This window comes from Orcinus orca, chromosome 15, assembly GCF_937001465.1.
Source record: "Orcinus orca chromosome 15, mOrcOrc1.1, whole genome shotgun sequence".
NCBI lineage: Eukaryota > Metazoa > Chordata > Mammalia > Artiodactyla > Delphinidae > Orcinus > Orcinus orca.
The window spans coordinates 72,268,678-72,294,814 of record NC_064573.1 but is presented as its reverse complement, the minus strand read 5'-3'; the positions used below and the strand labels follow the sequence as shown (position 1 = coordinate 72,294,814).

The 26,137-nt window shown below is 47.8% G+C and overlaps 1 long non-coding RNA gene across 1 annotated transcript in view; it reads right to left on the bottom strand.

Moving 5' to 3' along the window:
* Nucleotides 1-26,137, bottom strand: part of LOC117197279 (uncharacterized) — a 67,230-nt gene that overhangs the window by 18,485 nt on the left and 22,608 nt on the right. Inside the window, exons 2-3 of the long non-coding RNA XR_007471853.1 lie at nt 20,060-22,412; nt 11,241-11,449 (exon numbers count right to left, since the gene is read on the bottom strand). This is a non-coding gene — a long non-coding RNA (uncharacterized LOC117197279). The remainder of the gene's footprint in view (nt 1-11,240; nt 11,450-20,059; nt 22,413-26,137) is intronic.

Below are 26,137 nucleotides of genomic sequence, written 5' to 3'. Positions count from 1 at the left end.
ATCTAAAAAAGCACTAAAATTATTAATGGTGATGTCTGCTCCTTGTGACTAAGCAGCCAGCCTCTGCCAACGTGTGCTTGACGCACGTGCCCCTTTCACTAAAGTCACACATAATACCGACTTTCCCCACCACCTCTTCGGAGCAGTTCCTCAGAGCTATCTGAGATGCTCTCTCCCAGGCTACAGTCCTCATTTTGCACCAAGTAAAACTTAACACTCTCACGTTGTGCACTTTTTTCAGCATTTATACCCGTCTGACGAGAGCCAGTTGTCAAAGGTTCAGGAATTCCGTGAGCCGGTTATGTAACATAGTATTCTGATCCCCGCTGGTGTGCTTTCATTCAATCCAGTTCTGATGCTTAACCATCAGACTTAACCATCAGTCAACATTGGACTCGGCAGGTTAAGGGGCACAGACCCCAACAAGACTGCCCTCGCTGCAGACGACAGCTGCAAGTTCAGGGGTCCTGACACTTAGGACCAACTGGCTACAAATTCAGGTCTGAAAAGGTTCAGAATTCAGAGCTTCCATGCCTGCTCCCCGTGGAACTGGGCACGTCACCTCCTAGCACATCAATATGTTTACCAACCAGGTAGCTGCACTGAGCTTTGGTGTCCAGAGTTTCTACTAAGTTTCCATTACCTAGGTGAGCTTGACTGAATCACTGGCCATGGGACTGAATTCCATTTCCAGGCGTCTCCCCTGCTTGGAGGGGGTTGGGGTCAGCGGGGGGTGGCACGAAGGCCCACCTTCTAATCACGTGGTTGGTCTTTCTGGTAACAAGCCCCCATCCTGAGTCATCTCATTTGTTAGCATAAACTTAGGTGTGATCCAGGGGTTCAGGAATAACAAAGACAATCTTTTTTTTTTTTTCCTGGGTCACGCTTCCACTAAGATGTGGAATCTTAATTCCCCGACCAGGGATGGAACCCATGTCCCCTGCAGTGGAAGTGCCAAGTCCTAACCACTGGACCACCTGGGAAGTCCCACAAAGACACTCTTATTACTCCAGAAATTCCAAGGATTTAGAGCCTCCCTCGCAGGAACCAGGGACAAAGGCCAGTCAGTCTTTCTTATACAAGAAATTTAAATTGTATAAACTTACAGCTAAACAAATCATATTGTAACAGCAATAAATACTCAAAACTCATCATTTCTCAGTGTTTTACTACATTTTGCTATTATCTATGCCATTGAGGTTATTTCCATCTATTGTGTCTATATGGTGGAAATACTACATAACTGGTATCTCCGTATGTCTCTCCAACTCCACATTCACTAAAATGTTGGTGAGTTTGAAATCAGAGTATTGTCACCACAGAAACTGGCAAGTGCTACAGATCAGGGCTTAACTTATTGTGCTGTTGATTATCTAAACTTAGAAAGTGATGGAGAAAATGTTAATAACACAAATCAAACTTGAAAGTGTGCTGTGTTTATAGCCCTTAAATGTGACTAACACACAAAATCGAAGAAATATTCTTCCAGTATTCAAAAACCATCATGCAGCTCCCATCACTGACAAATGGGTGAAATTCTAACATACATCTCCACTGTTTCACTCTCAGCTTACCCAGTAACACTTAAATGAAAATATCAACCAGTATTCATGCCTGAACTACACTTGTTCATCGAGTCCAACCATAGGCTGGCTATTAATACCAGAGCTTGGCAAATTTCAGTGAAAGCATTTTAGGAGAATCAATTGGCTTTGGAATGGAATTTACAAGAAAGACTATTGTATGTTTCACTTTTTTTTTTTTTTTTTTTGCCGTACGCGGGCCTCTCACTGTTGTGGCCTCTCCCGTTGCGGAGCACAGGCTCCGGACGCGCAGGCTCAGCGGCCATGGCTCACGGGCCCAGCCGCTCTGCGGCATGTGGGATCCTACCAGACCCGGGCACGAACCCATGTCCCCTGCATCGGCAGGCGGACTCTCAACCACTGCGCCACCAGGGAAGCCTTCACTATTATTTTTAAGTTGTGTGCCACACGTCAGTATCAATACAATATATATCAATAAAGGTTCCAACTATGCACAAAGGCACGTGTAACATATACACTTTTTTTTCCCCCCAAAGAGCTGGGACTAAGCCACTATGATAGGGCAGGTTGGATGGAGTGGAAGGGACAAGGTGTCTGAGGGGCTAAAGGTGGAGATGAGGCCCAGTTCAGATAGTCCAGGAGCCTGAATGTCAGGCTCAGAGAGGGAGATAACCTGCTCTAAGTCACACAGCCAGGAAGTGTCAGAGCTGAGTTAATCAGAGGGTCGTGGTGGGGCCTGCCCTTCTGTCTTGGGTCCTCTGCTCCCCTCTCCTCTCCAAGGCTCCAGCTCACGAATCTTAGGGACAAACCTGGGGTTGTTTGGGTCTGGGAAGTTAACCCAGCCCAGCCTCTGTATCCCATAAGCAGAGGCATTTGTCAAGTCTCTGAGTGCCAATTAGTGGGGCAAGGGCCTGATTAGTCATTGTGGCATGGCAGATTTGGGGGAATTAATGAGGCCGGAGGTGGTGGCAGGGAGGGGGCGGAGGAGAAGCAGGGGAGAGTGAAGCATGGGTGCTGAGTCCTAAGTATCCGGGTGATCCGTCCTTACAAGTGGCTATCAGGCTGGCCTAGGGAGAAGCAGTCATTGCTTCTGGGAGGTGCCCCTGGTCAGGGAGGGGAGGGGAGGGGATATTCTGGGGGACCAGGAGGGCTTGCTCACCCTTCCCTAGAAAGACAGTACAGAATTTTAGATCAAGGTGGCTCAGGAAATGACCACAGATGGGGCCCTGCCTCCCATGCCTGGATTTCAGAGGTAGGAGGGGCATGGGAGACGGGGCTAGGTGGGATGGGAGGGGGTGCTCTAGGGCAGCTGAGTAGAGTGGTTGGGTCCCAACCCCCTTCCTTGCCAGCCCGCTTGCCTGGGAAACTGTCAGGAACTGTCTCCCGCCTGCTGAGTCTGGGCTGGCTCTTCCGGACAGGGGGGCCCCATGGGACCCCACCTCAAAAGTGTCATCTTAGAAGCTGGGCAGGGTTTCTCAGCTCCTGCGGATGTGCTTGCCTTTTAAAATGTGTTTCTGCTGGGATTGCAGGCAGCCCATCTGGGGGCTTTGTTGGAATTAGAAAGAAGTATCCCCCTCTGGGCAGACCCATGAGGAAAAAGCACCCCTCTGGGTGTGATCATTACCAAAAGGCTACACTTTCTCCAGGCTATTGAAGGCCCTTGGTACAAGCCTCAACTAGTGGACCTCAGACTGAATTTCAGATGCATTTCACCCCTAACCCCACTCCCTCAACCAGGTGCCCCTGGGTGGGGCACAACCTGAAAAACTGTACCCTGTAGCCTGTTCCCATCTTCAGACCCCTAGGGACTGCTTTGGTCCCCTGTGACACCATGGAAAGAGCATGGGCTCCAGAACCAGCTAGCACTGGATCCAAATCCCAGCACTGCCTCTAGCCCTACGTGTGCCCTCCCGTCTCATCTCTGGGCCTCAGTTTCCTCATCTCTAGAATGGGGATGATAACAGCTCTTCCAACCCAGGGCTCAGGGATGACAGAGGAGATGATATGTACAGCCATGTGTGGTCCTTCCTATGTGCTCAATACACGCTTGGGCCTTTATTCCCTGGCCCCAGCCCAGATCCCTGGCTGTACCCTCCTAAGGACCAGGCCTGCCCATCTCCCTCCCCAAAGCAGAGGAAGAATCTAGCTGTGGCCCAATGGTTAGCGAGGCCGGCAGATAACCTGAGGACTGGAGCTGGGATCTAGGGCTGGGGAGGCACATGCCAGGAGACAAGATCCAGCCCTCAGAGCAGTGGTCCTTGGCTTTTGGGGGTCATAAGCCCCTCTGGGTATTTGATAGACACTATGGCCTCTCTACCCAGAAAAATGTATCTGCACACACAGTTTTGCATATTGCTTCAAGGGTTCATGAACATAGTAAAACCTAACCATGGACCCCAAAGAACTCCCACTCTAGAAGCAGCAGGCTCAGTTCCCCGTCCCCTCCAGGGGGGGCCATCGGGACACTAGATTCTTCCACAGGGCAAGAAGAGAAGAAGGAAGGAAGGAAGCTGGCATCTACTGAGCTGACTTTATATGTATTAGCTTGTCTAAGGCTCTCAGCAATGCTGTGGGGTAGTAACTATTCCCATTTTACAGATGAGGAAACTGAGACTCAAAGAGGCTAAGAGACTTGTCCAAGATCACCCAGCTAGTGACAGAGGTGGGTCTCTTCCTAGAGGGAAGATGCCCTGGTTGTGCCTTTGCTGGGAGAAAGAACGACGTCAAAGGCCTGATTTTTCTAGCCTGACCCTGAGTGCTAGGGAATGTCAACTGCTCTGTGCCCCTCTCTTCACACCCTGCTGTTGCTCCCATGGATGCCAGAGTCCTATTTGCTGCTGCCACAAGACATTCAGCTTCCATCCTCCAGATTACCCAGGCTTTGTCCCTGGATCAAGTCAGATCAAATTAATGTTTTCCTGGGACAACCACCCACCCAGGGCCACAAAGTGATGGAGCCCTTGGCGGTCACTAAGGGTTTATGTGAGAAAGAATCATATGTGGAATGTCTCTGTGCAAAACCACTGTCAAGAAGCTGATCCATAATGTTGTCCATGGTTGTTCTACGTCACATGGATTCCAGAATGGCCCAGGGGCCACATCCCTCTCAGGACTCAGACCTAAGAGAAGTCTCTCTTTTCTGGAAAACTCATAGTTTTACTTCTCTTAAACTTGGCTTTTGGTACACAATGAGAACTAGGGAAAGAAACTTGTTTGCCTTTTTGCCATGGCTGCTAGGAAGCTCAGGAAAGGGCTTACATTTTGATTGCCATCGTTTACCTTACCCTAGGTTTTCTGAAATAATTTGTTTCCTCACATACTGTCCGAGAAAAAGCACATTCTCCCCAAAAAAGTGCCTTTTAAACAATTTCTAAGGGAATATGTTGACCTAATAATTGTCTTGCAAGACTATGGAAAACAGAGAGAGAGTAGTCAGAGAATGGAGCCTTTTTCTGTGCATCTCCCTTGCACCCCCATCTAATGGCATAGGCCTCCCTGCAGCTCATTCCCTCTGATGTTAGGGTCTGGCTACCTCTCTGTTCCCAACCCTCTTTATACTTGGCTCCTGTATTTTATTTCCAGTTTTAATGGTATAATTTTAATTAGGCAGGGTTTTAAAAAAATGTCAACTACCTTACATAATTTTTTGGAAGTGACACAGTTAGCTGTACAAAACACTACCTGTCTTCAAATGCACAGGTACACACATGACCACAAATGCACATAGACACACACATACACATCCGGTCTGAATGCCTCCCTGTCTCCCTACTCTTTGTTTCCTGGGACTCTGGTTTGCCTATGCTCTGCCCTCCCTCACCTGGAACATTCTGGAGCCTGGTGCTGGATAAAAAGATTAAGTCCTGCAGTGACTCTTCTCTCTTCCCCAGGTTGCTGAAGATCTCTATCATTTTCCCATTGGCCTGGTGGGGCCCAGGAAAGGGAATCAGAGATGATTATGGGCCTCGAAATTCAGGGACATCATGGGAAACACAAGAAGCAAAGATACTTAGATCTCAGCTCCAATTCCAGCTCCATCACTTTTTCCTGTTAGGGGACTTGGTCCAAGTTCTGGACTTCTCTGATCCTCAGTTTCTTTCTTTGAATAATGAGGAGAAATAATCATACAGACTGTTATGAGGATGAAAGAGCGTGTAAAATGCCTGGCACACAGTCAGGGCATAATAAATGGGCACTACTTTCACTGCCTCCTGTCAGCTATGAACAATTATCTCAAGCCCTAAGTGTGGAAGTTTGTGGGTGACTGAGAGATGAGAGTATTTTCGGTCCTAACAAAGGGAACTACTGAAACCAGAAGTCAACATCTACCAATCCATTCACTTCCCAGTCTGTCCATCCATCCATTTGTTCATTCATCCATCTATCCATCCACCTACCAACTCAAACAGCTATCCATTTATCCATCCACCCAACTACCAACCCACCCATTCACCCATCCACCTACCAATCTGCTCATCCATCCATCCACCCAACTACCAACACACCTATTCACCCATCCATCCACCAGCCTGCCCATCCATCCATCAATCCATCCACCAACCACAAATCCTTCTGTCTGTTCATCTATCCATGTATCCATCTCACCTACCTATCCATCCATCTGTCCATCCTTTCACCTATCCCATTATTTCTTAGCACCTTCTAAGGGCTAATTTCCAGAGATAAGAGAATAAAGCATAAACTTTGCTCTTAAGAACTTCTGGTCTTTGGACTTCCCTGGTGGTGCAGTGGTTAAGACTCCATGCTCCCAATGCAGGGGGCCTGGGTTCCATCCCTGGTCAGGGAACTAGATTCCACATGCATGCCTCAACTAAGAGCCCGCCTGCCTCAACTAAGGAGCCCACCTGCCGTTAACTAAGACTCAGCACAACCTAATAAATAAATAAATAATTTTTTAAAGTAGCTTTCTGTTTTAAAAAAAGAAAAGAAAAGAACTTCTGGTCTCTAGAGGAAGATAAGATATGTAGCTAGATTATTTTCTCTTATCTATCTTACCCACCCCACCCCAGGGTATCAGGAAAAGAAATGTTTGGGAAATGTTGCCTATTAGATCCCCCTCTGGGTGATTCACTGCTCACACTATTAGCACATTAAAATATCTGACAAGTCCTCTAGTCAAGATCTCTTTTCAATCACTATTACCCCACATGACTTGCCTCTAGAACTTATTTTAAGAGGATTGCCTGTTAAAATCCCATGGAATGAGATTGCCTCAGAATAGATTTGGGGAAACGCAGGTAAACCAAGGAAGAAAGAACCAAGTGTCATTTCAAAAGCACTGAGTAGTATTGGATTATAACCCAAAGTATAAAATAAATATCCATGAGTCCACAGTGATGTATGACTGAATAAATAAACAAAAGAGAGAATATACATATCTCCTGTGCAGAAGAACTCCAAATAATTTTTGTAGGTACTCTGTCATCAAGGAGGGGGAGCCTAACTCCCTACTCCTTAAGTGGGGGCTACACACAATGACCTCCTTCTAAAGAGGACAGTATGGAAAGCAGAGGGAAAGTCACTTTACGGTGGAGAAGCCTGGCAAATGCTACCCCAGCCATGTGATCAAGGTTAAGGTCAACAACGATGTGTCAAACTCATAGTATGTACCCTTGAGAGGATGTGATGAGAATGGCATCTGTGGTCTTCCTCCCCCCCAGACACATGAGCTCAGTCTAACTATGAGAAAAATACCAGACAAATCCCAAGTGAGGTACAATCTGCAAAATACCTGACCAGTGCTCCTCAAAATTGTCAATGTCATCAAAAACAAGGAAAGTCTGAGAAACTATCACAGCCGAGAGGAGCCCAAGGAGAAGTGATGATAAAATAGAATGTGGTCTCCTGGGTGGGATCCTGATACAGAAAGAGGACATTAGGTAAAAGTGAAAGAAATTCGAATAAAGAATAGACTTTGTTCAATAATAATGTATCAATATTGGCTCATTAATTGTGACAAATGGACCATACAAACGTAGGATGTTAATAATAGGGGAAAGTGGGTGAGAAGTATATGGGAACTCTCTGCACTATCTACGTCATTTTTCTGTAAATCTAAAATGGTTCTGAGATTTAATATTATTATTTTTTGGCCACACTGCATAGCATGTGGGATCTTAGTTCCCCAACCAGGAATCGAACTCATGCCCTCTGCAGTGGAAGCGTGGAGTCTTAACCACGGGACCACCAGGGAAGTCCCCTAAAAATTATTTTGAAAATAAATAAACAAATAAATAAACTTCAAACAAGCAACGTACAGGGTTTGGGGAACAGCCCGGGGGAAATAATATGTCCTGGTTAGGAGGGGACATCTGAAATCAGAGCAGGCTGGGTTCTGTACCTTACTGTGTGACCTCCAGCAAGTTGCTCGAAATTTCTGAGCTTCAGTTTCTTCATCCATAAAATGGGGATTTAAAAATGCCAATTATTAGTTGATTTGGATTAAATGAGGCAATGTACGTAAAGTGCTAGGCACCAATAAATTCTCTGGGACTATCAGATTTACTATATTATTATTTTTGGCAGGGTAAGTGGAGGATCTTGGAAGGCTGCAGGGAATAGGGCTATTGGCACCAAGCCTTGGAGAACTGGTAGGATACGGATGGGATTGGCAGTGGGAGGTGGGGTGTCAGCTTTCCCCAAAGCGGAGAGGTCTCTCTTCTATCCTTAACTCCTACCCTTTGGTTCCAGAGCAGGGCTAAGCAGCCTGGGAGGAGGTAGAGACTTCACAGTTATGTCCCTGGCTTCCCACCCCAGCTATGGCCCCAGCTTGCTCTCTGTCTGCCAGGGTCTCCAGGCTAAGTAATCACTAATTCCTCCCTAGAAGCACCTGTATCTGTAAGCAAATGAGCTGGCAGGTGGCGGCCTGGATAAAATGACCTGCTCAGCAGGGGATTTGCTTACCAGTGGAGAGGCAGCCCATCCTGCTGCCTGCAGCCCGGAGGCCTCCTGGATAAAGCATAAACCGCTGGTGCATACGGCGAGGGCAGGAGGCGCCCGGAAGAGTGAATGACCCCCTGCTTAGTCCCCAGCCACAGGCCTATGGACATGTTCTCAGTGGTTTGTGGAGAAGAACCAGCACTGGGTATCAAGAGATAAGGGGAGTTCATTCTAGCTTTACCACAGGACTGGCTGTGGGGCCTTAAGCAAGTCACTTTCCCTCTCTGGGCCTTTGTTCTCAACTCTGTCAACTAAGAATTGTTCCTCTTCCTCCTATTGATTTGCTACAAAGATCATAGGAGAAACTGTATGGAAACTCACAATATTTGTTACCATCTTGATTATTACTATGTTGTTACTATGTTGCTCCTGCGGTAGCCCTAGTGAGCAGAGCTCAGAGGCTGGTAAATTTCTGGTGGGCTGGTAGCTTCAGAGAATTACCTTCAAGGCTATAGTATCAATATCTTTTGGCAGAAAACTGATCAAAGACTTTTCCAAGGAGGCAACATGATATATTAAAAAGCACAGGTTCTGGAAACATCAGAACTTGGTTCAAATCCTACAGCTGCCACTCATTAGATGAAGGTACTTGGGCAAGTGACATTCCCCCTCTGAGCCTCAGTGAACTCATCTATAAAGCAGAGTGAAGACTATAATCTTTTGGGTTGTGGTTATGAGGTTGAAACAAGATTACCTTCCAGAGTATCTGGCTCATAAGTCGCTGCCCGATAAAGGTTCGTTCTTCGAGGCTGAACCAGGTTTACAAATCAGATTTCCTAACTTTCTACTCAGCTCTTTGCTGAGATCTCAGAAAGCCTTAGTGGCGCAATGCTTGAGAATCCTGGTGGCGCAGTGCTTGAGAATCTGCCTGCCAATGCAGGGGACACGGGTTCGAGCCCTGGTCTGGGAAGATCCCACATGCCACAGAGCAACTAGGCCCGTGAGCCACAACTACTGAGCCTGCGCGTCTGGAGCCTGTGCTCCACAACAAGAGAGGCCACGATAGTGAAAGGCCCGCGCACCGCGATGAAGAGTGGCCCCTGCTTGCCGCAACTAGAGAAAGCCCTCGCACAGAAACGAAGACCCAACACAGCCAAAAATAAATATAAAAATAAATAAATAAATTTAAAAAAAAAAAAAAAGAAAGCCTTAGGGGAAACCTCCAGGCTTCTGCCATCTGAATCACTGCCCCCACCCCCTGTGCCCCACCAGGAGATTTCTGCAACCTGGACCTGGAAGAAGACCCCTTGGGAAGTGCTCCAGCCCAGGGGCTGTGGGGACTGCATGATGAAGACAGAGCCGTTTGCTAATACCATGTGGCTGCTGTGACAGTCTGTTAATGCCATTTACAACGTGCTGTAATTATGTCTCACACATGCTGGCGGCCCAGCCAGCAGGAACGTTCCCTAGGAGGGGCTTTGGAAAGATTCCTTTAGTGGGGTGGGAGATTGGGCTTTCTCAGGAGGCTGGGGACTAAGGTTTTCAAAGCCATTGTGAAGGAGGAAGAATTCCTTGCACAGCCCTGGGCACCTAAGAAAGAGGTCAGCCCTGCTTGGACCAGTGGTTCCCACCCTGAATTGCTGTGGAACTTTGGACAAGTCATGGCTCCTCTCTGGGCCTCAGTATCCCCTTCTATAAAATAAGGATATGGGGAAAGATAAATGTACTGGATCAGTAGTTCTTAACATGTTCTGGAGCATCTCCCTAGAAAAATGCCCAAACTCACAGCTAATCACAGTGTAGCCTGCATTTCAGGGGGCTCATGGGCCACTGAAGTCCATCCTAGAGCTCCAAGGACCCCAGGTCAAGAATCTCAATCCAGATCATTTCATGGACCTACTACCAGTATGGTTGAGCTGATACCACCATCTGGGTTCCGAAGTTGCTCTCTGCTGGGTGTTGCTGCCCTGTTGATTGGGACATAGGTATTCATGACAGTTAACTGCTGACTTTGGGTTGGACTTCTTATCATAAAGTGCCCAGCGTTGTCTCTTAAGGCTTTTTATTTTGCCTTGAACTTAATGGGCCAGCTAATTTCTACAATGCTGCCCAAACTCTGACATTCTAGGATCCTTGCTTGTAGGTAATGCTCATCCTCCTAGAGGTCTGATAAAAAGAGCTCTGTTTGGAGTCAAAGGGATCTGAGTTCGAATGTCTCCATACTTCCTTGTTGGCAAGATACCGGCATCCCTGAGCCTCTGTTTCCTCTTCCAGGAATCCGGTTGTCATGAAGGTTAAATGCATCAATGCCCCTCAGGTGCCTAGCACAGAGTAAGCCACCAATACATGCCAGTTTTTCTGCCCCCATCACACTCTACCACCACAGTGAACTCAGGCCCTCCTCTCCCTTTCCTGGAGGGAGCTGAGAAGGAGTCCTGGGGAAAAGCTCTCGGGAATGGAGAAGCCTATTTCCAAGTCATTAGTCCCCCAGTGTCGGGCTGCAGGATGGATTTTGATCAAGAGCGGGGTGACATTTGGCAAAAGTTGCTGATGAAGGATTGAATGATTAATCGTCATGACAACCAGGCTGGAGTAATGACAGGGATGCGATGGCGCCCGAGTTAAACACAAAGCGGCCCTGCGAGCCGGGGCGGTAAATTACTAGGCATGTCACCGCTGCGCTTTTGGAGAAAGCGGCCGTGCGTTCCTAATGAGAGGTTAACTGTGTCCCCAAAGTAATTACAGCCGATTGAAGAGGTGGCTGGTAATTAGAGGATTAGCAGTGATGAGGCTCACCTGCATAGTTGCCACGGTGATGGAGGGTGGGTGGGGTAGGGTGGCAAGGAGGGTCCAGGCTCCTCCTCAAGGCAGGTACCAAAGGCTTCTCTTCTGCACCAGTCTTGGTGTCCACCACCGATGTGACAGGCCCTGGGGAACTGGTAGGCAAGCCCCAAGGTTCTGCCTCTGGTGGCTGGGCCTCAGTCTTCCCATCTGTAAAGTGAGGGCTTGAACCCATTTGAGAATATAGAATATCAAAGCTGGAATTCTGGAATGTGTTGAGTGATGTCACTTTCATAATTCAAATAGTGTTTAATTTGCCACCCTCCCCCCAAGCCTGGCTTTGCTGGGACCCAGGAAATAGGAAATTATACACAAATTCCACTTCTTGGCTGAGTGACTCAAGTCAGGGGTCTGATTGCAATCCTCAGTTTCCTCACCTCTAAAATGAGAATACTAATAATGGTTCCTACCTCTGAGGATTATCTGGAGAATAAAGTGAAATAACTGCAGAGCATCTAGAACAGTGCCTGGCCACTGCAAGAGCTCTATAAATGTTAGTGGTGGCGATCACCTTTGCAATCACCTCTCCTCTCCACTGACTTGGGGCAGTTGGGGCAGGGAGGGAACAGGAGCCTCAACCTTTTGTTGAGGAATGGGCTGAACCCTCCCACAAGTGACAGGTCACAGGAACTCCAGGGAAAGGAAGTAGGTGCCCACTTTCTTCTCACTTGCTGTGCATCTTTGGTCAAGTCCCGTTGCCTCTCTGAGCCTCTGATTCCTGCCTGCCTGAGCACTCTGTTGGGAGAAAGTCATGAAATGCTGGATTTGTGAAGCACTTACTATAAGCCAGACCCACCCTCACTATGTACTTTACAGCCATTGTCTAATTTGATCCACCACATAACCCATAAAAATATTATTTTGCCCATTTTCGAGTGGAGAAAACTAAGGCTCAGAGTGTTGAAGTACTAGCCCGGGGGCACACAGCTGGAGAGTGAGTCAAGATCTGAACCCAAGTCAGTCCAAATTTCTCGCTACCATATGAAGAAGCCTGTTTATCTCCCAAAGAGAAGCCAGGCCAGTCACCTCCACCTAATCGGGCTGGGCACCGCCCCGCCATGGACGGAGCTTCGAGAGAGGTCTCCCTGGGATTGGCCAGGGCTGGTATGACATCACGGGGGCGGGGCCATCGCTACTGAACTGCGTGCTGGCACCTGCCTTGGTGCTGGTGGAGTCTGCACACCCAAGGGTCAAGTTTGAGATGCTGCGGGGGTGGGCGGGAGACGGGAAGGGGAGAGCGATAATGAACACCCCAAACCAGTTCAGCAGCTAGTGACGCCTGGTGTCCGGGCACAGGCCTTGGTGAACCGCCGAGCTCAGTGGCTTAATTATTCCATCCATAAATGATAAGCCCCATTCATTTCCAGGCCTTCATGACAAATTTATGGCCTTAATGTGCTCGCTGCCCAATCTTCCCCGGGATTGCAGGGAAACTGGGGTCCCTTTCTGGAGGGCGCAGCGGGCGATTCTTGCAGCCTTAGCCGCTGGGCCATGCATCCGCCCCTCCCGGCAATGGCTCCCAGGAGCCGTGCTCAGGTCGGCTGGTCTGTTGCACTTTGCAAACCCATTTTTCTGTTTTGCTTCTGGGAGGTGCCGGAGCTTAAGCTAAGGGCAGCGAGTCAGTGAAGACTCAGGTTCAGGTCCCAACTCTGCTCCCTGTGTGACCTTAAGTATGTGTGGGTCTCTGCCTCGGCTTCCTCGTTATGAGGGTGAAATGAGATGAAACAGATGGGAAATGTTTAGTGTGTAGTAAAGACTCAGGATAAGGTTGTGGTTATTGCAGCTTTGGGGTTTTCACATCCAGTTATATGTTCTTTATTTCCAGCCACTGCTTGGGGCCTGGGGACCCAGGGGTGGGACATATCTTAAAGTAGAAAGCCACCAGGCTCAGCCACCAGGCCCTGCTTCTGCTCTGACTAGAGAAGGCTGCAGAAAATGCTGGCTATGTAAGCCTTGCCTCAGTGACCAGGAGCCTGGTCACAGTGTCGGTCTCACCTCCAACTCTGGGCTGGCCTTGGTGTCTCCTGCCTTTCCCTCAGTTTCCTCATTTGTCACAGGACCTCCAGCACAGTACTCAGAGCTGCCATGGGCCATAGGTTCCAGCATAATCGAGGAGTGGCAGAATCACTTTTTGGGGGGCCAATTACTTGAACGTACGCAAGGCCCTCCAGCCTTGATGGCGGACAGGCTCTCAGTTGGGGGGTGAGTGAAACGCAAAGAACCACAGAAACTTGGAGCTGGCAGGGTCCTCAGAGAGCACCCCCTCCAGCCTCACACTTCACAGATGAGGATGCTCAAACATGGCTGCCATATCTTAAGTGCTTACTGTATTCCACACACCACAGTCATAGCTTACCCTCTATCGTCTTATTCAGTCCTCACCACACAAAGTATGGGCCAGAGATGACTAACCCCTTTTTACAAAGGAGGAAAACAGAGGCCCAGAGAAGTACAGAGTCTCGGGCACGGCTACACAGCACCACCTGCCTCCAAGTCCAGACCCTTCCTGCTTGGCTACAAGCGTTTGCATGTTCATGCATATGCATGCTTCCCGTGTGTGTGCATGTTTGCCTAGAGGTGCCGACATAAGGATGTGGGTGTCCACCCACAAGTGAGCATGTATGTGCTGTACCTGGAGCACATCTCCCGACTCCCTGTCCAGTGTTCTTCCATTCCTACCCAGTGCCTTTTTGCAAAGAGCTGATTGGAGACAGGAGCCTTTCAGCTTGGGGAGTGCCTGGATTCTGAGAGTCTTAGGGACTTAGCTTTAATTTGTATGCTCATTTGCATGCCAGTGTAGCCACTCCCTTAGCAGGACCCAGCCTGGCCAGGGACTGTGCCTGTAACTCCACCCTAGCTACCCGCTGGAGGTTCAATTTCTGTGAGGTCATTTCTATCATTACGCCCATTGGGTAGATCATGAAAGTGAGGCTAAGAATGGCTGGACCAGGACCGTGCTGCCAGCAAGTGGCAGGGCCAAGTTCTGATTCTTGGTTTGGGGACTCCAAATCCAGTGGTCTTTCCCCTGTCCCATCCTGCCTACAGCCTCGAGGTGGGCATGGAAGAGTGAACAGTCAGGAGGGGCTTCAGGGAGAAGAGGCCATGAAGTCCTTGAAGGTTCAGGAGGGGTTGAGGAAAGAAGAGACGGGGGAGGGTACAAAGTGTGTGTGTGTGTGTGTGTGTGTGTGTTATGTGTGAATACGTAGGTGTGGAAGAGTGTGTTTAATCATCTTCAACAAAATGATTCAGAGCCTATTATGTGACAAGCACATAAACGACAATAATAATAACACAGCAAATATGTATCTACTGCTTATGGTGCACCAGGCAAGTGACTTCCACTAACTCATTTAATCCTCACACCAACCCTATGAGATGGTAACATTATCATTCCCATTTTACATATGGGGAAACAGAAGCACAGAGAGACGAAGTAAGCGGCTCAAGGTCTCACAGCTGATAAGTGGCAGAGCTGGGATTCAAACCCAGGCTATCTGGGCTCATGGTTCATGGACGCTTCCCTCTCAAGTTGGGAGACCTTGCCAAGTTGCTGTGCTGCTCCCAGAATGATGAGACACATGAGGATGTGTGTGTGTGTGTGTGTGTGTGTGTGTGTGTGCGCGCATGTGTGTGTCTTAGCTCAGGCTGCCATAAAAATACTACAGACCGGGTGATTTAAACAACAGAAATGTATTTTCTCATAGTTTAGAGGCGTAAGAAGTCTAAGATCAAGGTGCTAGCCTATTCAGTTCCTAGTGAGAGCTCTCTTCCTGGCTTGTAGACAGTTGCGTTATTGCTGTGTGCTCACATGGTCTTTCCTTGGTTCATGTGCATGGAGAAAGACAGATTTCTCTTTCTGGTATCTCTTCTAATAAGCACACTAATCCCATCATTAGGGCTCCGCCCTCATGACCTCATTTAACCCTAATTACTTCCCAAAGACATCATCTCCAAATACCATCATCATTTTGAGGGTTAGAGTTTTAACAGATAAATTTAGGGGGCAGGGGGAAACAGACATTCAATCCATAACAGTATGTATGCTATATACTTGTGCACATGTACATGCATGAGTGTGCATGTACACGAGTGTGGTGTGTTTGCATGTACAGGCATGCATTTCATGTATGTGCGTGTTTCTGTAAAGGTGCCTATTGGTATATAAGGATGTGGATGTATATACATGGGCAAGTATGTGCATGTAAGCACATTCTGTGTTTATGCATATGTATATCTGAGTGTGTACACTCAGATAAGAGGTTGGGAAACCTCATCCCAGGTCAACCCTTCTGCCAGTTGGTCCAAGAGCCCTGTGAAAGTTAGGGTCACACAAAGGGGACTAAGGTGGGACTTTGGGGAGCTAGTGCTCCCTGGATCGGGGGGGAGGGGACTCCCCAGCTGCTCATGCCTGTCACCCTGGCCTCCAGCAGACATTAATAATAGATCAGCAAATTCCAAATGTAAATAGGGCAATCAGGCCCGAAAACACAGACATTCATCACCCAGATACAAATTATGCTGCTGGTCCTGATGTAATTACTGGAGTTCAGCTCGATGCCTGAGCCGCCCCCACTCTGTACCCCTGCCCGTTGCTTTGTGCTGGTGTCCTTCCCTGAAAACACTCCCAACCTGACCCCACAGGGTCTCTCTGGCCATAGCCAAAGGTCCCCAGCTGTCTTAAGCATCTATGAAGATAGAAGACCCATGAGATCCTTGTGCTTTGATGGCAGAGCCCTGAAGTTCACGGAGGCAGACACCAGACAACAAATCTTCCCCAGTTCTGGCTCCAGTTTTGAAACGACTTGCTGTGTGACCCCGGGCAAGTCACCCACCCCTTCTGAGTCTCAGTTTCCTCTTCTATCCAAAGGAGCTAACAATACAGTATGGTGTAAGAGCTTTGGGTTTTACAGTCAGAAAGACCTGGGTTTGAATCCCAACCTTATTAGTCTTGAGTTGGGAGACCTTGGGCAAGTTTCTCCCCCCACTCTGAGCCTAACTCCTTCATCTGTAAAGTGGGTGTAAAATGCCTCTTATGGGATTATTTGAAGGAAAGAATGAAATAATATTTTTTCTTTTAATTGGTGAATTTAACTCATTCACATTTATTGTGATTATACTATCATATATAAAATATATGCCATCAACATATAAGTAGATTTTAAAAATCTATATCCATATATAGTGATTATATAATTATGTGATTATATGGTTGCACTCTTTCTTGCCATATTTGTTTTGTTTCCTATTTACCAGTCTTCCTTTTGTTTCCTTCTTTCCCGTGGCTATTATATTAGTTATCTATTACTCCAAAACTTGGTGGCTTACCACAATAACCACTTAGTATCTCATAGTTTCTGCAGGTCAGGAATTTGGGAGCAACTTAGCTGGGTGTTTATGGCTCAGGGTCTCGCATGAGCAGCTATCGTGTCAGCCAGGGCTGCAGTCTCATCTGAAGGCTTGTTTGGACTGGAGGTTCCACTCCCCAAAGTGGCTCCTCAGTTCCTCCCCATGTGGAGCTTCCCATAGCTGCTTGAGTGTCCTTATGATATAGCTACTGGCTTCCCCTAGAGCAAGTGATCCAATAGAGCAAGGCACAACTGTCATTTCTGCAATGTTGGTTACAAAGGTCAGTCTCTTCATGTAGGAGAGGACTACACAGCAGATGAATACCAGGAGGCAGGGATCACTGAGGGCTGACTTGGAGCCTGGCTACCACACCTGTCTTATGTTAGATTGAATGATACTGTATGTAAAGCTCTTAGTCCAGGCACTGGGAGAAATTGATTAATCACTGTAACCCCAAATGCCTGGCACAGACTAGGCCTCCACAGTAATGGGATGGCAAGTAAAGGACAATAGCAGAATTGGGTCTCCTCTCCCCAAAGCCATTTCCTAGAAGCCAGTGGGTCAGTAGCTACTTATAAGCCCACATCCTCCTTCCTTGCTGCTGTCCAGGCCTTGGCTCTGGACAGGCTGAGAGATGGAGGGCCGAGACCTCCTGCCTTCTCTGAAACGGAGAAGAGAGTCTAGACCAAAGGCAGTTTCCAGGCCTGTCTCGTCCCAACTTTACATCGATCAGTAGTTAAACACAGCCTCCAATTACTATAACGTTTGGCGAGGCACCAAGCTTGTGTGAAACCTTGCAATAAACATCTGCTTTATAAATTGCTTCTGGGTGCAGTGCTGCACCAGAGGGGTTCTTGGGGGTTGGGGAGAGAGAAAATCAGAGAGCTGGGAAAGGGAGGAGAGGTTAGGGAGGCAGAAAGACAAAAGGAGAGGTGAGAGAGAGGGAAGAGGAGGAAGGGAGGAAGAGAGGGAGAGAGGGACATGAAGGGCCCACTCATTCCTCCGTGACCCTCACCACCCTCCAGGGTGGAGACCCAGGACTGAACCGAGAGCGGAGGAACACTTGTCTCTTGAGATTTTGTCACACATCTAATGCAAATTACTCTTCTGTTGTTTTTTTATTTTACCAAATCCCATAACATCCCACTCATCTGCCGTTTACATTTAGAGGAAAAAACATAAAGATGTATTTGCTACACCTGCAGCCCCTGTTGGGGGTGAGATATTCCCCAGGCTGCAGAGAAAGAGGCGGGTCAATGGTTTCCCACCACAGGCCTGCAGCCCACTCCCCCCAATTACACACACTGTCCCCTGAGCGAGAAATGGGCCTGTGCAACCCACTCTTTCTCCTGCACGGTCTTACTCAGGGAGGCCACAAGGAAGGGCGAACCCCAGGATGGGAAATGAGATGGAACTGGGCTGAGCTTCAGCTCAGCTCACATGAGACTTTGGGCAAGTGACTTGCTTCTCTGGGCCTCTATTTCTACACCTGTGAAATGGGCATAAAACCACCCTTGGAGGTTTTGGGAGGATTATGGGAGTTGTGGAGGCAGGCCTCAGGCCAGACCTTTTCCTCTAGAGCCTTATCTGAAAATGGGAGTCTGATAGACCTGTCATCCCCAGCCTGCCTGTTTGTTCACCCAGCACTGGAGGAGGTTGAGGACTTCTGGTGGGTGGGGGTGGGCAGAAAGGGGAGGGCTGCCTGAGGCCAAACTCCCTGCCTGGGGGACCCTCACAGCTGCCCAGGGCAGCTGAGATGAAATGAAGTAGCACACGTGTCACATGTTCATCCGGTCACGTTAATACCGCTACTGTGATCTGAAACCCCACCTGGGGGGTGTGGGGCGTGTCCATCTCCCTTATTCCGTCCACTTTGGTCATGCAAGATGCAAGGCGAGATGAGTGGGCCTCCTCCCATCTCTATGCCCGGGTGAGCTGCCCAAGCGCCCGGGAGTCCACCATTAGAAACCCTTTTCTTACCATTGACACAGGGTCCTCTTCAAAAATGAAAACGGCCCCTAGAAGGCTGGCGGAGGGAGTCCTCCTATCTTAGCAAGAAATTCTTTACGAAATGACCTCATCTGAGAGTGAGGGGGGGATGTTCAGCCGAGTGCTTGGGTCATAGTGAATATTTGATGAATGAATGAATGAAGCCTTCCTTCCGTCTGGCGCTGGCATCCTTGCTACAACACGTTTACCGCACGGCAGCCCAGCCTCACTGTGAACTCTTTCCCAATGCAGGGAGCTCATTGCCTGGAGGACAGCCTGGTCCATCCCTAGACAACGTCAGGCACTGGAATAGTCCCCTCTGAGCTCAAGCTCACGTCCCTCCAACTCCTCTAGGAATCTTTCCCCCGGAGCACAGCACCGAGGTCACTCTCCAGAAAACCGTAAGCCGCAGATAAGCAGGTGCCGATACGCTTTGTAAAAGCTTACCCTGCCACCTCGGGAGGTTTGTCAGTGAATCCGACGCAGCAGGCGAGGTTTCGTTCAGAGCTCTCAGCTCAAGGCAGCACACAGGTGCTCCGACAAGCAGGAACATGGCAGAATAATAAGAGCTCCTGGCTATTGTAAATAGAGATGCAATGAACATTTTGGTACATGAAACAGCCAGGAGATGGAAACAACCTAAGTGTCCATCATCGGATGAACGGATAAAGAAGATGTGGCACATATATACCATGGAATATTACACAGCCATAAAAAGAAATGAAATTGAGTTATTTGTAGTGAGGTGGATGGACCTAGAGTCTGTCATACAGAGTGAAGTAAGTCAGAAAGATTAAGACAAATACCGTATGCTAACACATATATATGGAATCTAAGAAAAAAAAAAGGTCATGAAGAACCTAGGGGTAAGACGGGAATAAAGACACAGACCTACTAGAGAATGGACTTGAGGACATGGGGAGGGGGAAGGGTAAGCTGTGACAAAACGAGAGAGTGGCATGGACATATATACACTACCCAACGTAAAATAGATAGCTAGTGGGAAGCAGACGCATAGCACAGGGAGATCAGCTCGGTGCTTTGTGACCACCTAGAGGGGTGGGATAGGGAGGGTGGGAGGGAGACGCAAGAGGGAGGGGATATGGGGACATATGTATAACCGATTCACTTGGTTATAAAGCAGAAACACACCATTGTAAAGCAATTATACTCCAATAAAGGTGTTAAAAAAATAATAATAACAAGAGCTCACCCAGGCCAGGTGTCAGGCACTATTTAAATGCTTTCACGCGGAGCAACTCATCTACTGCTTCCAACCCTCCAGTGACGTAGGTGTTAGGAAATGGAGACTCAGAGAGGTCAAGTGACTTGCCCCAGGTCCCACAGCTGCTGAGGATCAGGGTAGGGATTTGAACCCAGACTGTCTTACTCCAGAGCCTGGGGACCAAAGCCCTACACTAAACTGCTGCTCTACTTACCTATGATTCCAAATTTTCTTGACGCTGGGCAATCAAAACCAAATACAGGGTTCTTCCCTGGCAGCCCAGTGGTTAAGACTCCATGCTTCCACTGCAGGGGGCATAGGTTCGATCCCTCATTGGGGAACTAAGATCCTGCATGCCGTATAGTGTGGCCAAAAGAAAAAAACAGAAACAAATATGGAAATAAATTAGATGTGGGGCTGATACAAGACAGCACCTGTCATCCCTAACGCCTGATTTCAAATGTTTACATCTGTCAAAGCAACGTCCTTGTTTTTTCTAACTGGCTTTATGAATACATATATTATCTTATTTAGCCTATCTTTGGTCACAAGTGATAGAAAACCCAACTGGCTAGAGCATAAATGGCTCTTGCAACAAAAATCTCCAGAGGTGGTGCTACTTTCAGGCACAGCGTGATTCAGGGGCTCTCGTGATGTCACCAGGGTTCAAGTATTCGTCATCTCTCAGCTCTGCCTTTCAGGGTATTGGCTTCATTCTTAGACTCCAGGGGTGAACTCTGACAGCTCTAGGCTTACCCAACCCCCATCTCAGGCTCAAATCTAGGAGAAAAAGGACCTTCTTTCCCTCTACAGTTTGCATGGAAATCATAAGCCTGACTGGCTCACATTGGTCACAGTCTGGTCCTTGAACCTTTCCCTGTGGCCAGGGGATGTCTTTGGCATTGAGTAAATACCAACTCCGGTGGGGGTGGGGAGCTGAGAGAGGGGGAAGGACAATCCCCCCGAAGGAAGGTCAGGATGTTATCACCAAAAGGAAAAAGGGGCTTCCCTGGTGGCGCAGTGGTTGAGAGTCCGCCTGCAGATGCAGGGGACACAGGTTCGTGCCCTGGTCCAGGAAGATCCCACATGCTGCAGAGCAGCTGGGCCCGTGAGCCATGGCCTCTGAGCTTGCGCGTCCGGAGCCTGTGCTCCACAACAGGAGAGGCCACAACAGTGAGAGGCCCGCATACCGCAAAAAAAAAAAAAAAAAAAAAAAAGGAAAAAGGATGCAGGATGGCCAGGAGGCTGCAAACATCCCTGAGTACAAATGTCACGGTTTGAATGCTACTAAAACGTTCTTGTTCCTGTTTTACACGTATTGGGTTTCCACCTAGATTCCATTTGTAAATGAATTACATACCTAAAAACTGTTTGAGGATCATTTAAAATAGCTTCCTAGGGTCTGTCACAGGGATGGGTATGAATTCACCAACTGGGAGGGCATGCAAGGGTTTGCCATTTCTCTCGATGGGATAATGATAATTATAAGGCTAAAGCTACTATTTACTGTATGCTTGCTCTGTATATACTAGTTTTTAATTGAAGTATAGCTGATTTACAATATTGTATTAGTTTCAGGTACACAGCATAGGGATTCAGTTGTGGGTTTTTTTTGCAGATTATCTGTATATACTATTAATATCCACTATTGCTGGAGGAAATTGATGCTCAAAGAGATTAAGTCATTCCCTAATGTCACTCAGCTGGTAGAAGGAAGATTGAGAACAAGAACCAGATCGGCTTGACTCCAAAACCAGTGTTTTCTTGTTCAGAAATTTTGTATTACATTTTTATACTTACAGACATCTTAGTTGGTTATTGTAAAAAAAACTCAAACCATGGAGAAGGTTATAAAGGAGACAATTAAATTACCCCCCTGGAGCTGAACATTTTAAAATACAAGTCCTACTGCACATAGTAAAAAGTAAATTAAACTGGCACGAAAGTGGATGAAATGAAAATCAAAAACTGACCCCATCCCCGGTTCTTTGGTCTCACTTCCCAGAGAGAATTGCTGTGAGTAGATATTTGTGTGACTCTTTCTACATACTTTCCATGCACATGAAGCACATATATGCCTACTTTTATGTAAATGAGAGCACACTGTAAACTGTCCTGTAACTTGCTTTTTCCACTCAGTAATATCTCATATACTTTCTTCTCTACTGGTCCACAGGATGATCTCATTCTTTTTCTTAGCTGCCTAGTATTCCACTCAAATGGCTGTATTATAATATACAGGTATCTAGTCCCTTGTTGAAGGACATTTAGACTGTTTCCAGTTTTACGCTATTTTTAAGGTTGCCATGAGCATTCCTGTGCTTTTCTCTTTGCCCATTAAGCACAGACTTGGCTTCCATGCTGTAACCACCTGCTCCACAGCCCTCAGCTGCATGGCCACGCTCCCCCTGCCAAGTTTGCCTTCCCCACCGACCTCGGCTTTGGGAACCTCCACGGAGCCAGCCTTGACCACTTACGGGACGTGAAGGGGCCTCCCCTCCTCGTGTCCCAGCCAGTCTCTGTTCTGTCTCCTCTGAAGGCCCCAGCTCGGAGCTCTCAGCATCTCTCTGTGATGAGATAATTTACATTTTCTGTTCTTTTTCTTTTTCAGCAAAAAGGGGGCACTTAAAGTGAAATACCTCTTGCCACACTGTTAATAAGGATTCATAAAAGTGAACTGTTCACCTTGTCTGTCGGCAGGCAGTTATGACAAATCAATAGTGCACAGAGGAACCCTGCTTCTCGTGTCTGATGCTGCCTCTTCAGTGGTGCGGGAGGGCGGGAGCACACTGCCCTCCTCAAACACTCCACTGGGAGCCTGGTGCGTTTGCAAACATGGCGCCCCTGGGCCCAGGTGACAGCCCAGATCAAAAGTCAATGCAGACAGCTGTCATTTGGTGTAGAAGAAGCTGCCTGGCCCTACACCCTGACTGCTTTCTTCCCCAGTACCGCCAGGAGAGCATGGGTCATAGGCCACTTTTTCTAGGAAACCTTTCCAGACTGACGCGTTCACTTATTCATTCAACAAACACGTACAGAGGCCCCTACTATATGGCAGGTCCATGCTGGGCACACAGAGGTGATGCAACATGGTCCCTGCTTTCTACAGTGGAGAAGACAGATAAACAAAGAAGGGTGAGGTGTACTTCTGCAGGGGACACTCAGGGATGGTTGGGGCCCAGAGGGGACCCCTGACCCAGTCTAGGGGGTGGGGTGCTCAGAGAGGCTCCCTAGAGGATGTGTGTCTCTGCTCAGAGTCCAGGGAGCATGGGGGTGAGCCTGATGGAGGAAGGCCATGCCAAGCAGAAGGAACAGCCCCTGCAAAGGCCCAGAGACAAGGGGAGGGAAGGCAGGTGGGTCTGGGGGCATCAGAGGTTTGGTCTGACCGGAGCGCATGGTCAGAGAGGAGATGAGATGGGAAGGTGGGCAGCAGCTGGCCATGGAGGGCCTTGCAGACCCCACTGAGGAATGGGACCTGCCAGGGGCTGACACCTCTGGATGGTGGTATTTGAGGGTGAGTTTTGTCTTTGAAATTACCTCTTTGTTGATTTTTCTATCATGAACATGTGTTACCTTCGTAATAACTTAAAAATAGCAATAAAAATTACAGCAGAAGGGAAAAAAGGGAGAAGGAGAAGAAGTAGCAATAGTAGTGATCATGGCAGCAACAGTAATAGTAATAGTGGTAATAGTAGCAATACTGGTAGTAACAGCAGCAATAGTGGTGGTAGTTGTAATAAGAGTAGTGATAGTGGAAGTAATAATAGTAATAGTAGTAATTGGTCTGGGGTGACAGGCCTCTCATCACCACTTTTCCAACACTGAGAAACTTAATTGTCTCTCTTCCCAGCTCTGAGAATCCTCAACAGTCAGAATTTTCCTCTATCTTTTGTTTTCTCCATTTACTCATCAACCACCCACCACCCACCCACCCATCCATCCATCCACCCATCTCTCCCTCATCTATCCATCCATCCGTTCGCCGATTTTTTTTTTTTGGCCTCGCCACACGGCTTGCAGGATCTTAATTTCCCAACCAGGGATCAAACTCTGGGCCACGACAGCGAAAGTGCCGAGTCCTAACCACTGGACAGCCAGGGAATTCCCCATTCTGCTCTTTTTATTTTTTGTTGTAAAAAGTTTCCTTGATTTGGGACTTCCCTAGTGGTCCAGTGGTTAAGATTCTGCATTCCTAATGCAAGGGGCCCTGGTTCGATCCCTGGTCAGGGAACTAGATCCCGCATACCTCAACTAAAAGATCCCACATGCAGCAACTAAAGACCCCGCCTGCTGCAACTATGACCCGGCACAGCCACATAAATAAATAAAAATTAAAAGAAAAAGTTTCCTTGATTAAAGTTCACCAAATGTTAATTTCTGGGTAGTGGAATCTTGAGTGTTTTTTTTCCCCTCTAATCTTTGCACTTTTCCATAGTGTTTGAATTTTTACACCACACATCCATCATATGTGTTTGCATAAAAATGATACATTCATAAAAATAAACAAGCATACCAAAATAGAAAACACACCCAAGATTTCACATTTCTTTCTCTGGTGGAAGTCAGCCGCCATGAAAGAAGCCTGACTACTCTGAGACCGCCATGCTGTGAGGAAGCCCAAGCTAGCTGAGTGGAGAGGCTGTGTAGAAAGGAGGGAGATATTGAAGAAGCTCCAGCTGTCCCAGCCATTGAGCCCAGGCATCAGATATGCAAGTGAGCGAGCCATGTTGGACATTTCAGTCCCAGCACATGCAACTTGGAGAACCAAGGACCCCATTTGGCAGCCAGAACTGCCACCCCACACATATTTCTAGTCTTTCAAACCACTCCAAATTAGGACCCAGTCATTGGTGAGCAAACACAGCTATCCCTTCTGTGCTCTGCCTAGGTCAACATACCAAAACAGTTATTTTTTAAACATACACGCACACAATTAAGACCTGGATTTGAATTCCAGCTCTGACACGGTTTGGATATGACCATGGGCAAGTCCCCTTACTTTTATGGTCTTAGTTTCTCTATCAGTGGAACAGGAGCTGGATGGCAGTAGGTGATCACACTGCTGGTTTCTCCCAGATCTCTTACTCATCATGTCAGGAAGGCAGCATCACGGGGTGCTACTAACTTGGGCTTTGCAGTCAGAGTCCCAGGTTCAAGCCTTGGCTCTGGCATTTATGAGCACGTGACCTTGATTCTCCATGCAATGCTTAGCTTTTTAAAAAAAATTTTCTGTTTGGCTTTTCTATCTTGATGAAAAATATGTGATGTTGAGGGACTTCCCTCGTGGCCCAGTGGTTAAGAATCTGCCTGCCGTTGCAGGGGACACAGGTTCGAGCCCTGGTCCAGGAAGATCCCACATGCCGCAGAACAAGTAAGCCCGTGCGCCACAACTACTGAGCCTGCGCTCTAGAGCCTGCGAGCCACAACTACTGAGCCCATGTGCCACAACTACTGAAGCCTGCACACCCAGAGCCCGTGCTCCGCCACAAGAGAAGGCACTGCAATGAGAAGTCCGCACACCGCAACGAAGAGAAACCCCCGCTCGCCACAACTAGAGAAGGCCCGTGCACGGCAACGAAGACCAAATGCAGCCAAAAATAAATAAATTAAATAAATTAATTAAAAAAAATATATATATATATGTGATGTTGGGTGTCACTGCCAACAGAACTGTGGCTAATGCCGCCCAATTATATTGCTGGTACTTTTGACGGTTCAAAGATGTTTCGACAATTTTAAAATAATTAACCTCTGCGAAGTTGTTGGGGGGATGCAATTGCCCCCCTCCCATACCTTGAGCCTGCATCCTCAAACTAAGTGTGCTGGGGTTCAGGAGACCTCTTAGGCAGCCTGTGCCCCAACCATCAGCCCCAAACAGGCTGGGATGAAGATCTTGGCAGGGGTGTCCCCCTGCAGCCTGTGAGTGTGCAGGTGTGCGCACGCACACACACACACACACACACACACACACAGAGCCATGCACAGACCTGGCCTGATTAGAGTCAAAAGGGCAAAAAGAGCTAGATTAAATATGTGTTGATTATGCGAGCTCGTGCTCCTGTTTATTTCTCATAAATAAGACATGAGACCTGTATTCCACCCCCCAACACACACACACACACACACACACACACACACACACACACACACTTCCAGGGGGTGATATTTATTGTATGCAAATCAGAAACTGAACTGGGAGAAGTAATCACCTGTTTATCGGATGGTGAGTGGATCAGGCAGAAAATAATCACCCTGGGTAACGGTGTCACATCAATTTGAAAGGAGGTAACAT